The sequence below is a fragment of the Marmota monax genome, unplaced genomic scaffold, assembly GCF_021218885.2.
Source record: "Marmota monax isolate L192 unplaced genomic scaffold, Marmota_monax_Labrador192_F-V1.1 WCK01_AAM20220418_F8-fsc00839, whole genome shotgun sequence".
NCBI lineage: Eukaryota > Metazoa > Chordata > Mammalia > Rodentia > Sciuridae > Marmota > Marmota monax.
Window position 1 is genome coordinate 84680 of NW_026692056.1, and position 14918 is coordinate 99597.

The 14918-nt window shown below is 42.4% G+C and overlaps 1 pseudogene; it reads left to right on the forward strand.

The window, feature by feature from the left end:
• Positions 1 to 13524: 13524 nt before the first annotated feature.
• LOC124099424 (BTB/POZ domain-containing protein KCTD5-like) lies at positions 13525 to 14407 on the forward strand (annotated as a pseudogene).
• Positions 14408 to 14918: the final 511 nt, after the last annotated feature.

The following is a 14918-nucleotide window of genomic DNA, read 5'->3' on the forward strand; positions in this document are numbered from 1 at the left end:
AGAGGGGAAAAGGGAAAGATGGGAGAGCCAGAGTCAAGGGAGGATCATTGTTATGAGACAGGAAGAATTTGAAAATATAGGATAAAGAAAAGAAAGTTGGCTAGGGACCATGGAACATTCCTATAATCTCAGCAACTCAGGAGACTGATGCAGGAAAATCAGAAGTTTGAGGTCAGCCTGGACAACCTAGCAAGACCCTCTCTCAAAAAAAGAAAAAAGAAAGAAAGAAATGAAAAAAACTGGGAATGTATTTCAGAGGTAGAGAGCCTCTGTGTATAATACTCAGCACTGTTAAAAAAAAAAAAAACACACACCAAAAGCATTGAAAAAGAAAAGAAACCTTTACCTTTCCTCTTTTAAAGGAGATAAGAGGACATGAGGCCAAGAAGTACCAAAGTTGAAAAGAAGAAACACTTCACTCCCTGAGACTAAAGGAAAGAAAGTAAGCACAGGCATAAATAAAGATAAACTAATACTTGACATATTTAATATATAGGCTAATTAACTGCTTAAATCTCAGCAAGCAATTTTAAGCATTTGCCCTATGTTTGCTCATTAACCATCAAAATAATCCTAAGAGGTAAGCACCATTATTGTCCCCATTTTACAACTGAGTAAACTATGAGAATACCGAAAGACTGAAGAGGTTTGTTCAGGCCACCTCCATGTAGCCAGTGAAGTAATTGGTATGTTCATCTATTGGAAGGGAGGAGCAAGGTACACTAGGAATTTGCAGTTGAAATAAGTCAGGGTACCTCAATGTCAATACTATTGACATTTGGGTTCAGGTAATTCTTTGTTGTCTTGTGCACTATGACATGTTTAGCAATATTCCTGGCCCTTTGCACACACAAGTGCATGTACACACACACAGTCAGGATCTTCAAAAATGTTCAAAAACAATGCCAATGTCCCTGGGGAACCAAGTCATCCCTGAGGTGGAGGTACAGAAGACAGAGCTAACTCTAGACAGCCTGATGAAGAAGATGAGAGGATCCACCTCTTGCTGAAAAGGTAAATGTTATTCTAAGATTCTAGGGCTAAATTCAGTGGGGAAGAATGATATAACCACTGGGGAGGGTGTTGCTATTGTTATTTGTTTGTTTTGATTTGTATAATGAAAGGTGAATGCAAAAAAAAACTAGAAACAAAACGTGGCCTCGAAGAATCCAGTGTAACCAATGCATACTGACTATTATTAACACTGCCATCTCTGTGGTTTGATAGGCCTCAGGGAACAAACCATCAATTTCCATAAGTAAAATGTGATATAGCATTATTCATACTACATAGTTATCTCATTTTCTCTGGCATGCACTTTGTAACTCCTAAGAATGATACAGTTAACATTGACTATTACTATGCTAACATGATTTTTCTGGACTCAGAGACCCTTGCCTTCACATCCATCATTTAATTCAAGTCTTCCAGAGAGAAATTTATTAAACATTATTTCTTTTCTCTTTCTGAATTTAATTCTGTTTCTTATCTTGAAAAAATATTTCTACAAAATCTGGGGTCACAGTCCTTTTTAAAACATATTTGCACCCCCACAACCTCTCCCACACTGCCCATTGGGCCATGTAGTCTCTTACAGAAGCTTAAAGTAAAACAAAATCTGGTTTTTTTGTTTTTTTTTGTTTTTGTTTTTGTTTTTTTTTTTTTTTTACTTTATTGGGTCAACTGGTTAAATACACAGCTATAGAAATGAAGAGACTCTGAAAATACAATAGTAATTCTACTGTCATTTGTTTATGACAATTCTATACTATAGTGTACAGTATTATAGTATAGATATGTCTTTAGTATATGGTTGTGCTGTAAATCTGTGGATGTAATTATTGTCCCCTCCCTGTATCAGCCAAAAGGCGACTGCACATGGGAAAGCCCCAAGACATGCTCCTGCTCCCTGATGAGCACTTGCCCAGGGATGGAGCCTTGGGAGCAACTCCTCTGCAGGTGGGCAGGCCCCAGTTTCCAAGCTGGGATGCCCTTGAGGAGAGCGCTTGGATGAAACATCATCAGCCACCAAGAGGGACCCTCGACTGGCTTAGTTTGTTCTTGTTGCCTTCTATGTATTTGGGTGGTGCTGGCCCCTCAGGCAGAACAGTAAGTTTCCCTGTGCATTTCACGAAGCAGCTCACTAATAAAACATGAACTTGCCCCAAGTGTTCCCAGAGCCCCATTATTTGCAGGAAGTCGCTCACTGGGAAAGAACGTCTGAGCCCCTGAGGAGAGCTGGGAAGGACGGAGGGGCCTAGAGGCCTACCCCAGACCCCTGTCGTCCAGACGCCGCCACCGCGGCCTACCTTGCTGTCCTCCATCAGAGGGACACCCATGGCTTCCAGCACTCTTGGCAGTTCCTCGATGTCCACCATCCCATACCCGTGACGGTCCAGCTTCCGGAAGAGCTCTTCAAAAACGCGGTAGGTTTCGTGGTAGTCAAGACAGGCCACCGTGGGCAGCAGAAAGCCCCACACCCCACGCGGCATGGTGACAGAGTGCCAAAGAGCCCGAAAAGGAAGGAGAGCTCAAGCCCTGTAGCTGGGTAGCAGGCATCAGGGGGCCTCCGCAGTGCTGCAACCGCCAGCAGAAGGCAGGGGTCAGGAGGCTGTGGCCCTGCCCATTCTGAGGCCACTCAGGTCTCAGCTGAGGACCACATTGTTCCCCCTAGTTGTGTTTGGCTGGAGAGTCCCACACAATTTTGATTCTGCCTCTAAACTGTCTGAGTGGTTGTGTTTATGAGGTGGTTGTTTTATTCAGTTGTGCTCAAAATCAAGGTTGCTGTAGATAAGCTTCCATGTGGTCCTCCTGGGCCAAGGGAGACATATATATGCACATATAATACCAAACAAGTCCTAATGTTGTTTTCTCCTTGGATATGTGTGTATGTGTGTGTGTGTATTACATATATATGAATATATATGCATGTGTATGTATCTAAAGCAAAATCCTAGTGTGTGTGTGTGTGTGTGTGTGTGTGTGTGTCTGTGAGCATGTGTGTGTGCATCTAAGGGAAAAAAATAACTTTCTGATATGTAACATAAATTGACAATTGCAAATGTATACAATATATAAATATATGTTCACACATTCAGAGTAGCTGAACAAGGAAATTTGGAGCCCGTTCCTCAATTGTGTCTTCTGAATTTGCCAAAAAAAAAAAAAAAAAGCATCAGCATTTTTTTAAGCATCTTTGATGAATTGATGGGGCAGAAATCAGTTAATGAGCATTAAGGACTAGAAATAAAAATACACATTTCAGGTGAAGATCTAAATGTGAAAAGGTAGAGATCCAACATGGCGGCGGGCGGAGAGGCAGCGCTTTCAATACCCCCTCAGTGATGGGGTCAGAAAGACGCATAGATACGCTTAGATTCTACCAATGGAGAATCTCCTAGCAAAATTCCACTGAAGAGAGACCGGCCGGGAGCTACTAGGATTTTTTGAAGTGACAGTTTGCCCCAGATGAGCAAATCCCTGCCATGAGACGCAGAGGTCCAGATCCGCAAGCCGCTATCCACGCGCCACGCGCCACGGTGCGGCTGCCCGCCCGCCCGCCCACAGACAACGTGACTGGGTCTCACCAGCCTCCGAGACGCACCTTGGCAGGAAGAGGTCTTTAGCCAAGCCTTCATGAAATAGCAAGCCAGGAGCTGAGGTCAACCGGGGATGGACCAGTCTCACCCCTTCCTTCGGACACTCCGGCAAGGAGCCTGGGGCCCGCCATAGCAGAGAAGTGACGTCATTGGAGTTGGGCCAACGGAATTCCTTCCCAGCAGAATCTACTTTAGCAGGTGTGTGACTCCCACCCCATCCAGATACAAGCAGCCAGGAAACCTCAGGGATCTCTCAGGGGGCGTGTCTGTAGGGAAGCAGAGGGGATTCCCAACCCCTAACCCCCCATATCACCAGCGGCGACTCCCAAGGTCTTAGCTGCCAGTTTACCACAGCACTGGGGCTTAAATGGGACACGCGGTGGGGCTGCAAGTGTAACTAGATCTCTTGGGAACCGCTTCTGGTGAACAGGACGTGGCTGGCTGGCTGACAGGAGGAACGGAACGGGGGGAAGGGCCGGAGAAGTGAAACGGCACTGGACTGACAAGACTGAGACTCCCAGGAGCTGCCTTACAGGGATTGCTATCAGCACATAGAGGGCAGAAGCTCTGCTTGGAGGGCACAGCTCCGCCTACTGGAAGAGAAGAAAATGGATCTCTAAGATTTCAATTTTTTTTCTTCTTCTCTCTCTGTTCCTTTCTCCCCTTTTCCTTCTGTCTTGCTTTCCCGTTTCAAGTTTTATTGTTCTTTTCATTCTCCTCTAATCTATCTCTCTCTCTCCTTATTTCTTTTTAAGAGCACCTTCCTTCCCCTATCCCCCAACTTTCATCCCAAGTGTTACGTCTTCCATTACGTGTAATTGTCTAAATGCAAATAGGTGAATATCTCGAGGCTGTCTATAGGGCTCCTAAATACCTAGCTACTACCAACACCCTGATCCAATCACCTGTTAGTATCCCCCTTCAGTAGAGCAATCTTCTAAAGTAGCCAAGACATACTAACCCTCATACCATCATAGCACCTAACCTAAACATAAAGTCCTAAGAACAAACAACACATCACTATATGCATACAGAACCCAGAAGCATTTTATGAATTGAATGAATCAGCTTTAAAGTACAATAAAGCCCAACATTTCTAGGCATAATCTCCCACCACGAAGGAGAGACAACAGAGATATACAAAGCCAAAACAAATTTATAGGAGAAAGCAGTTACACAGCAGTCAAACAGAGCTGGAAAGTAACGTGAAAAACATGAAAAAACAAGGGAAAAAAGGATTACAAACAATGCAGGACAACTTAAATCTACAGGAGGACCTAGAAGCATCAGAAACATGGACAGGGAAAGAACTCAAGGCATACCTAACTCAGATGGAACGGAATATTAGAGAAGACATGAGACAGCAAGTCCAAGCAATGAAAGTATATTTTGAAAACGAATTCAACAAACAAATTCAAACTGCAAAGAACTGGCTTTACCAGGAGATAGAGATTTAAAAAAAAAAAAAAAACAAACAAACAGTAATCCTAGAAATGCAGGAAACCATAAACCAGATTAAAAACTCTAACAAGAATATTACAAATAGACTAGATCAAGTAGAAGTCAGAACATCAGATAATGAAGACAAAGTTTATCAACTTGAAAAGAATATAGTCAACACAGAAAAGATGCTTAAATCTCACGAGCAATCTATCCAAGAGATATGGGATCTCATAAAAAAAAAAAAACAAATTTGAGAGTCACTGGGATAGAAGAAGGCATAGAGGTTCAAACCAAAGGAATGGACAACCTATTAAATGAAATAATCCTAGAAACCTTCCCAGAGATGAAAGATGGAATGGATTGCCAAATCCTGGAAGCCTACAGGACCCCAAACATCCAAAACCATAATAGACCAACTCCAAGACATATAATTATGAAGATAGCCAACATACAGAACAAGGAGAGAATATTAAAAGCTACGAGGGAAAGGAGGCAGATTACAATCAGAGGTAAACCAATTAGGTTAACGACTGATTTTTCATCACAGACTTTGAAAGCGAGAAGATCCTGGAACAACATATTTCAAACGCTGAAAAATAATGGATTCCAACCAAGAATACTGTATCCAGCAAAATTAAGCTTCAGATTTGACAATGAAATTAAAATATTTCACGATAAACAAAAGCTAAAAGAATTCGCAGCCAGAAAACCAGCACGGCAAAGCATTTTGAGCAAAATACTACAAGAAGAGGAATTGAAAAATAGCGCCCAAAACTAACAGTGGGAGGTATCTCAGTAAAGGGGGGAGAAAAATAACCAAAGAGGAAACACTAGCCAAACTAAAATAAATAAATAAATAAACATGACTGGAAGTACAAACCATATTTCAATTGTAACCTTAAATGTTAATGGCTTGAATTCACCAATCAAGAGACATAGGCTAGTAACCTGGATTAAAAAAACAAATCCAACAATATGCTGCCTTCAGGAGACTCATAAGATAGGAAAAGACATACACAGGCTGAAGGCGAAAGGTTGGGAAAAATCATACCACTTACATGGCCCTCGGAAGCAAGCAGGAGTGGCCATACTCATATCTAATAAAATCAACTTCAAACCTAAGTTAATCAAAAGGGATAAAGAAGGACACTATATACTGTTAAAAGGAACCATCCACCATCAAGACATAACAATTATCAATTTGTATGCACCAAACAATGGTGCTGTGACGTTCATAAAACAAACTCTCCTCAAGTTCAAGAGTCAAACAGACCACAACACAATAATTATGGGGGACTTCAACACACCACTCTTGCCATTGGACAGATCCTCTAGACAAAAGCTGAATAAAGAAACTATAAAACTCAATAATGCAATCAATAACCTAGACTTAACAGACATATATAGAATATATCAGCCATCATCAAGTGTATACACGTTCTTCTCAGCAGCACATGGATCCTACTCAAAGATAGGCCATATATTATGCCATAGGGTGACTCTCAGTAAATACAAAGGTGTGGAGATAATACCATGCACCATATCTGACCATAATGGAATGAAACTGGAAATCAATGATAAAAGAAGGAAGGAAAAATCCTGCATCACCTGGAAAATGAACAATATGTTACTGAATGATCAATGGGTTACAGAAGACATAAAGGAGGAAATTAAAAAATTCTTAGATATAAACGACAATACAGACACAACATACCGGAATCTATGGGACACAATGAAAGCAGTTTTAAGAGGGAAATTCATTTCCTGGAGTTCATTCCTTAAAAAAAGAAAAAAACAACAAATAAATGAACTCACACTACATCTTAAAACCCTAGAAAAGGAAGAGCAAAACAACAGCAAATGTAGTAGAAGACAAGAAATAATTAAAATCAGAGCGGAAATCAACAAAATTGAAACAAAAAAAACATTGAAAAAATTGATAAAACTAAAAGTTGGTTCTTTAAAAAAATAAATAAAATCGACAGACCCTTAGCCATGCTAACGAAGAGAAGAAGAGAGAGAACTCAAATTACTAACATATGGGATGAAAAAGGCAATATCATAACAGACACTACAGAAATACAGAAGATAATTAGAAAGTACTTTGAAACCCTATATTCCAATAAAATAGAAGATAGTGAAGATATCGATAAATTTCTTAAGTCATATGATCTGCCCAGATTGAATCAGGAAGACACATACAATTTAAACAGACCAATAACAAAGGAAGAAATAGAAGAGGCCATCAAAAGACTACCAACCAAGAAAAGCCCTGGACCAGAGGGATATACAGCGGACTTTTACAAAACCTTCAAAGAAGAATTAATACCAATCCTTTTCAAGCTATTTCAAGAAATAGAAAAAGAAGGAGCTCTTCCAAATTCATTCTATGAGGCCAACATCACCCTGATCCCGAAACCAAAGACACTTCAAAGAAAGAAAACTACAGACCAATATCTCTAATGAACTTAGATGCAAAAATTCTCAATAAAATCCTGGTGAATCGAGTACAAAAGCATATCAAAAAAATTGTGCACCATGATCAAGTAGGATTCATGCCTGGGATGCAAGGCTGGTTAAATATACGGAAATCAATAAATGTTATTCACCACATCAATAGACTTAAAGATAAGAACCATATGATCATCTCGATAGATGCAGAAAAAGCATACGACAAAGATATCTTTCTTTCTTTATTAATTCTACTTCCAAGCTATCCCTGCAGATGTGCACATCCTCATCCAAGCTTCCTGCCATCTCACAACCTCCAGACCATAAGGTGCACTCAGGGTGGTCACCATGGCCAACACACTGTCTTCTCTCAGCGGTTGTCTTAGTCTGCTTTCCACCTGGTGTCCTGAGTGTCTCACCTTATCCTACCCCCAGTAGAAGCAGTATGTGGGCTGTGGCTATGGTGCAGAGAAAAATATATGGCCTGAACTGATAGGAGGAGGGTGGCTGGTAAGGGGTAGGAGGTGGCTGGGTGTAGGGAGATGAGGGCAGTAAGGGCACCTATGATTGATTTTGGACTGTCAAATAGGCAGCTGAGTTTTTAAGTCAGAGATACAGAGCTGGATAATGTGCATGCAGATAGGAAAAGCAAGGGGATTTTGTGAATTCCAACAGCATGAGAAAAATAATAGTAATGAAATGGGCAGTGAAGGAATAAGAGACAAAACAAGCTATTCATAGGGGCCTGTGGCTCAGACTGAGTGTAGGTCTTCAGGCACCTGGTGGAGAATTGATGAGGCTGTCCAGATTCAACTACAAGGTCATAGATGGCCTCACAACCAGTTTTCCTGAAGCCATGGGACTGAAGCTAAGCTACAGATGTCCTAGTGAGGAGCGAGGAGTAGCACTGGCTTAGAGGATTTTGGACCAAGACTTTTTCTCTTCAAGACAAATACTTTCAGGTCTGGGATATTAGCAAGAGGGTTGGTTTGGGGGTGAGCCCTTGGGGTCATGTGGGCTGAACGGGGAAAAAGCCCAGTCCTGCTACTTCAGGCCACCCTGAGTTCACAGTTGGGAGACTGTCAACATGTGTCTGTATAATTGAAGCCAGGGTGGTTGGTAAGGCCTGGACTTACACTGTAATCTCCATTTGAAGCCTAGCATTCTCATACTATGGCCTGTTACAGAAGTGGCCAGAGGCATCAGCACCTACCTCCTCTGCTTGAGCAGAACCTTTCCCTTTGTATTTCCAAGTCTTGCTACCCAGGCAACTACTCTGAGTTGAAATGCACACACTCGAACATTAAGTATTTTCAAAACCTGCTTTTTATTTACATGTGTTTCAATCAATTACATGCATGTTTTGTTTTTAAACAAGTGATTAGCAAAAAAAAATACATTAAAATTTTAAAATAGCAATTAAATATACAAAAATATACCTTACCAAAAAAAAAAAGCATATCCAGAATGGGCTACTTCACTAACTCCAAGAGCACTGCCTACTCAGAAGGAACCTCATCTTTCTGGGTTATTTAAGAGCTGAATGGTCAGTCCCCTGCCTCCACCAATGTCTTCCTGCACCTCTCAACATGGAAGACACACACAGCCTTCTAAACACAGGTCAGACCATGTCACTTCTCTGCTCAAAACCTTGCAGCGGTTTCCCATTGAACCTAGAGTTAAAAAAAAAAATCCCTAAATTGATCCATGTGGCCCTCCACCATCTCACACTCCTGCTTTGAGGCTTTTGCTGTTGCTCCTGTCTGGAACTTTCTTCCAAAGATATTCACATGGAATACAGAAAGTGAATAGATAGTATCCTTCATGGTTTTGTGTTCCTAGGGATAGAACCCAGGGCCTCCTGCATGCTAGGCAAGTACTTTACCACTGAGCTATACCCCTAGCCCTTATTTATGTTTAATTTTGAGACATGGTCTTCCTACATTGCCCAGTCTGGTCCCAAACATGCAATCCTCCTGCCTCAACCTCCTGAATAGATGGGATTACAGGTATGAACCACTGTACTCAGAAGACAGTAACTTTTAAATTGAGAAATAAAGAAATATCAGCAAAAGCATATAATTTAATGTCTGGAGGTCATTACCAGAATACTAAAAAGAAAAAATAATTATTTTTTGCAGTACTGGTGATTAAAAAGTGGCTGCTGTTTCTACATATGTACAGTCATGTGCTGAATAACACAGCAGTCCACAAACACAATGGTTGTCCTATAACATGATATCTAGTGGTTATTGGCATGGTAATTGTTCCAGTTTGTATAAGTACATACTGTGGTGTTCATACAATGACAAATTGCCTAAAGATACATTTTTCAGGACATAGCCCAACCCTAGGCAATGCATAACCGTATGTATGTTTGTGATGAGCTGAGAAATGAATTCTTGAAGGATATGCACCAGATTACTTGCAGATGTAACTTTTCAGGGACTAGTTGAAAGGAATACAGGGATAAAAATCAGCATTAAAGGTTTTAGTCTTTTTAACCTGCCAAAATGGGAGAATATTTGTCTGTGGCAAGTGGGACTAGGAAAATGGCAAAACACTTGTTTTTCTATAAAAACTCTCCAATAGTATCTTATTTTTACTTTGATGGAAATTAAAGAAAATCAATTTTAAAAAAGAAAAAAAAATAAACAGTTCTTCATTCAGTCTAGCACACACACAAATGTACACTAGAACCCCAAAGTACCATCAAAACTGAGATGATGCTAGATTTGGAAATTTTCAAAGTATTACCAGCTGCTCACTAATAAAATAAGATAACATGAAACATTTGGTTTTAAGCATTTTAACTTCTTGATATCAACCCGCAAGGATTTCAAAATGTTCCTCTATTAACAACATAGTTGGGGCTGGGGATGTGGCGCAAGTGGTAGCGCGCTCGCCTGGCATGCGTGTGGCCCAGGTTCGATCCTCAGCACCACATACAAATAAAGATGTTGTGTCCGCCAAAAACTAAAAAATAAATATTAAAAAGTTCTCTCTCTCTCTCTTTAAAAAAAAAAATATAGTCAATATATAAACATCAGGGCCTCTTCTCTTATCCATCTGTCAGCTGCTGGGGAACTGGTCCAGTATTTTAGCATTTGATCTTATTTTTCTCCCTCTGGATCACGTGGTTGGCTTGGCCTCTTTATGAGATTGCCAAATGCAAGTGTAACATGCCAAGCCAAACATCTATCACTAGGCAGCAGGACATTTGTTGGTCTTACCTAAAAGAGTGTTTTCTACACTAGGAACACTGTAGTCATTGAGCCAAGGTGAGGACCCAGCCCTGGTGAATAGTGTGGCAGGACTTCAAGGTCTCAGGGAGCAGCCAGTTTCTCCCCATGCTCACAGAGCCCTGGAGGGCCCAGCCTCACCTTGTGAAGCAATGTCCAGAAAGAGAACAGGGAGGAAATTCTAATGAAGAAACAATAGGCAGGTCTACAAAGAGTTCTTTGAGTCACTTCTATAGTTTCTATAAAACTCAAGGGCTAAGACTAAAAGTGGCCTCTGCTGCTTATTCATGGGTCAGCCTTGGCATCTGATGCAAATGCTCTTCCAAACCCTAGCCGGCCAGGGGGGATAATAAACACAATTTTGTCCAGACTGCAAGCAAAAGAGAAATTCTGGTTCTCTACCCCTGATTTTATCCCAGGCAGGAAGGGAAAAAAAATAACAAAAGGTTCCTGTATCTCCTCAGCAGATCTTTAGCATGGGAATGAGTATGTTGCCCTGGTTACAAATATCAATTGACTACAACATAGGTAAGTGCCAAACCAAACTGGCCTGTGGTGCCATATGCCTGTTATCCCAGTGACTAGAGAGGCTGAGGCAGAAGGATAGCAAGTTGGAGACCAACCTCAGCAACTCGGTGGGACCCTGTCTCAAAGAGAAAATTAAAAGTGCCGAAGAGGATACAGCTAAGTAGTAGAGATTTACCTAGCATGTAGGAGGCTCTGTGTTCAATTCCCAGCACAAGGAAAAGGGGAGATAAGGGGTGGAGTGGGTGGGTGAAAAGCCATTTGAGGTGTTTAAGATAACAGGGCCCAAAAACTTTACCTGTGCATTTATGTGTGAACTTTTGTTAACAAAGGCCTGAAGGCTATATTACAGTCCACACAGGTAAATTTCTTATGTAGTTTTTTAAGTTTATAAGACATCTAACAATTACATTTTAGAAGGGGGGTGTTTGGAGAGTAGCATGTTGTTAGAGTGCATGATTAGCATGTACAAGGACCTAGGTCTAGTTCCCAGCATCAAAAGATACAATATATGTAAAATAAAAATTGGGAGAAGTTATCAAATATGACATTCATTTTAGAATTATTAATATCATTCCATTTTTTTTCTGACAATGATACTACTCAAGGATTGACTGTCCCTTAAGGTCATTCTTGCTTCTTGAAAGAAAACCCCTATTATCAACTAATTACCCACCGCTCCCCCAATTCTCCAAAATAGTGGAGCAATGTGTTAGAAAGGGAACTTCCTGTTAGAGTACTTTTTAAAAGTCCCCCCCTCCAAGTACTGGGGATTAAAACCAGGGGCACTCTACCACTGAGCTACATCATCAGTTCTTTTTATTTTATTTTTATTTTGAGACAGGATCTCATTAAGATGCTGAGGCTGGCCTTGAACTTGCGATCCTCCTGCCTCAGCTTCCCCCACTGCTAGGATTATAGGCCTGAGCCACCTCATTCAGCTTTCCCACTGCTTCTTGATTTCTCAGTTTTTAGGCCTCTTAAGCATGATCCCAGGTATGCCTTAAGACCAAGAGTTTTTATGTTTACCTCATAACAAAGGACTTTCCTGAAATTGCTCCCTTCTCCCACCCTATTATTCTCATCTGAACATATTATTTTAATTTACAGCTTCTATCACAGGTTATAATCCTGTAACTATTTGCCAAAGTATTTCCACTTTCCTCATACAACTGAACTTCATTTCCTGATCTCACTTGCAGTTAGCTGCAGCCAGATGACTGTTCTAGCCAAGGGAATTCAGGCAGCAAAAAGTAGCTTCCGGGTCTAGCCTGCAGAGTTCTGCCACATGTAATCCTCCATTCTCTTTTTCCATTCACCAATTTCATAGATAAGATTTAAAGACCCAGAGGAGTATAGAACTGCAAAGGAGAAGTAGGTTAGTGCTTATGGAGAGAGTCCAGGATCCTCAAGACATCAGCAACAGCCTGGTTGGATCATTCCCTAACCCAAAGCAAGTTTTTACTGGATTAGTCTTTTGAGTTCTCTCTCTCTCAACTGGACTTTGAACTCAGGGGCACTTTACTGCTAAGCCACATCCCAAACCCTTTTTATTCTGAGAAAGGATCTCACTAAGTTGCTGAAGGTCTTGCTAGATTGCTGACACTGGCCTTGAACTTTCATGCCTCCTGCCTCAGCCTCCCATGTCCCTGGAATTAAAGGTAAGCACCATGGCACCCACAGGAGTTTTCTCCTTATAGAAGATTCTAGTTAATAATTTGAAGAAAGAATGATAGAATTAGATTACCATCATTTTAAACACTAATGAATTAATGAATCTAGACAATGATCACCAATGACTGTTATTGGTGTTGGAAAGAGGGATCTTTGAGATTATTCACAGAATACTAAGAACACTTCATTGAGTCCTAGGGCTCTCTTTTCTATTTACATTCACTTCCAGATCATAATCAATCCCAGGTTTTTAATACATCTATACATTGATAACTTCCAAAATTATATCTCCTTCTCTAACAATCCAGCAAAGTTCTAGATTTCTATTTTGATCACCTTGTCAAAGTCTCTACTTGGCTGCTTACAAGGAATCTAAAGCATAACATGTCTTCCCCATCTGAGTAGATGAGTCTAGGCCACTATTGTCTATCAGCCAGTGACAATCTTCTAAGGGACCCCCTCTAGGAAGTTCTTCACACAACATCCAGAGCCAGTTACCTTTTCAAAAACACAAATCAGCGCTGTAGCAGGGCTTGCTGAGATCCTGGTGGAGAATCTCTCAGAGCTGCTGCCAGCAGCCCTAGGAGGCCATGGGGCCAGACTGGGAGGTGGCCTATGCTGCCGCTGAAGAGCAGGGCTCAGCGGGCGCCCTGGCTCAGCGCCCTGGCAGCCTGTCTCAGGGGGTCCTGCTCAATGGGCTCAATGTCAGTGTCACTTACTTCCCCACCCCCCAGCAGACACTGTTCCGGGACCGAAGTCCTTCCTGTACCACTTGTGGCAGGCCTACACCGACCTGGACTCAGACAAGGTGAGGGCAGCGCAGGCCCGCCAGGGGCCCTGGCCCCACGCCTGGGCCACAGGACAGCACTGCACCCTGGCGCCCACTCCTGCCTCAGGGACCCCGTAGCTGTGCCAGGGGCGCCCTTTGCCCTCGCCTCCCGCCTCCAGTGGTGGACGAGGAGGTCCCCCAGACCCCTGACTTGGCTGCAGACCTACTTTTTCTCCCTGGACTCTGGCCCTGGGGTGAAAGGGGTGCCTATTTAATTGACAGGATCCCAGGGACCATGGAGCTGTGTTGAACTCCTTGAGACATGGGAAGCTGGTCCTTAACAAAGACCTCACTGAGGAAGGAGTGTGGGAAGAGGCAGAATTTTACAACATCACCTCACTCATAAAACTTGTAAAGGACAAAATTAGAGAAGGAGACAGCAAAACATCACAGGTGCCTGTGAAGCATGTATACCCAGTGTTCAGTGTCAGGAGGAGGAGCTCACACAGATGGTGTCCACCATGCCTGATGGCTGGAAATTTGAGCAGCTGGTCAGCATTGGCTCCTCTTACAACTATGGGAACAAAGACCAGGCCGAGCTCTTCTGTGTGGTTTCCAAGGATCTGCCCAACACCCCATATGGCACAACCAGTGAGCCCAGCGAGAAGGCCAAGATTTTGCAGGAACAGGGCTCAAGGATGTGAGATGCAGCACTGACAGCCGAAGAAATGATATACTTTTGCCCAAGATTCAGTGAACCGCCATGTCCAGGAAGTACGTCTGTGAGAAGAAAACTTCTTTTGATCATTTCTCTAGAGATCTGGGTGTGCATCCTTTTTTGCCACAGAGGTGGCTGGTGAGAGACAACCCAGCTGTCTAATGCCAGGCATCCCCATAGACAGGAGGCACAGGGGCCAGGGGGGCTCTCTGGGAGCCTGCTCTGTTCTTTCTCAGTGCTGCATGGGACTGAGGCAGGGTGCTCCCAACTAGCCTGCATAGTCCTGAAGACCATCTGAAGGGCAGGGCCCTTGGTGCTACATTCACAGTCTGTGATAGCAGCTCAGGCCTCACCAGGAGGAAGGGGCAGCAGCCATGTGGATTGTCCAGCACACCGTGGCTCAGGTCCAGATGCTGGGTGATCACGGCTTGAGCACCTGAACATCATCCTTGGGTCAGGGAGGATGCTCTGCCTTCAGTGTGATCAGTTGACAGTTT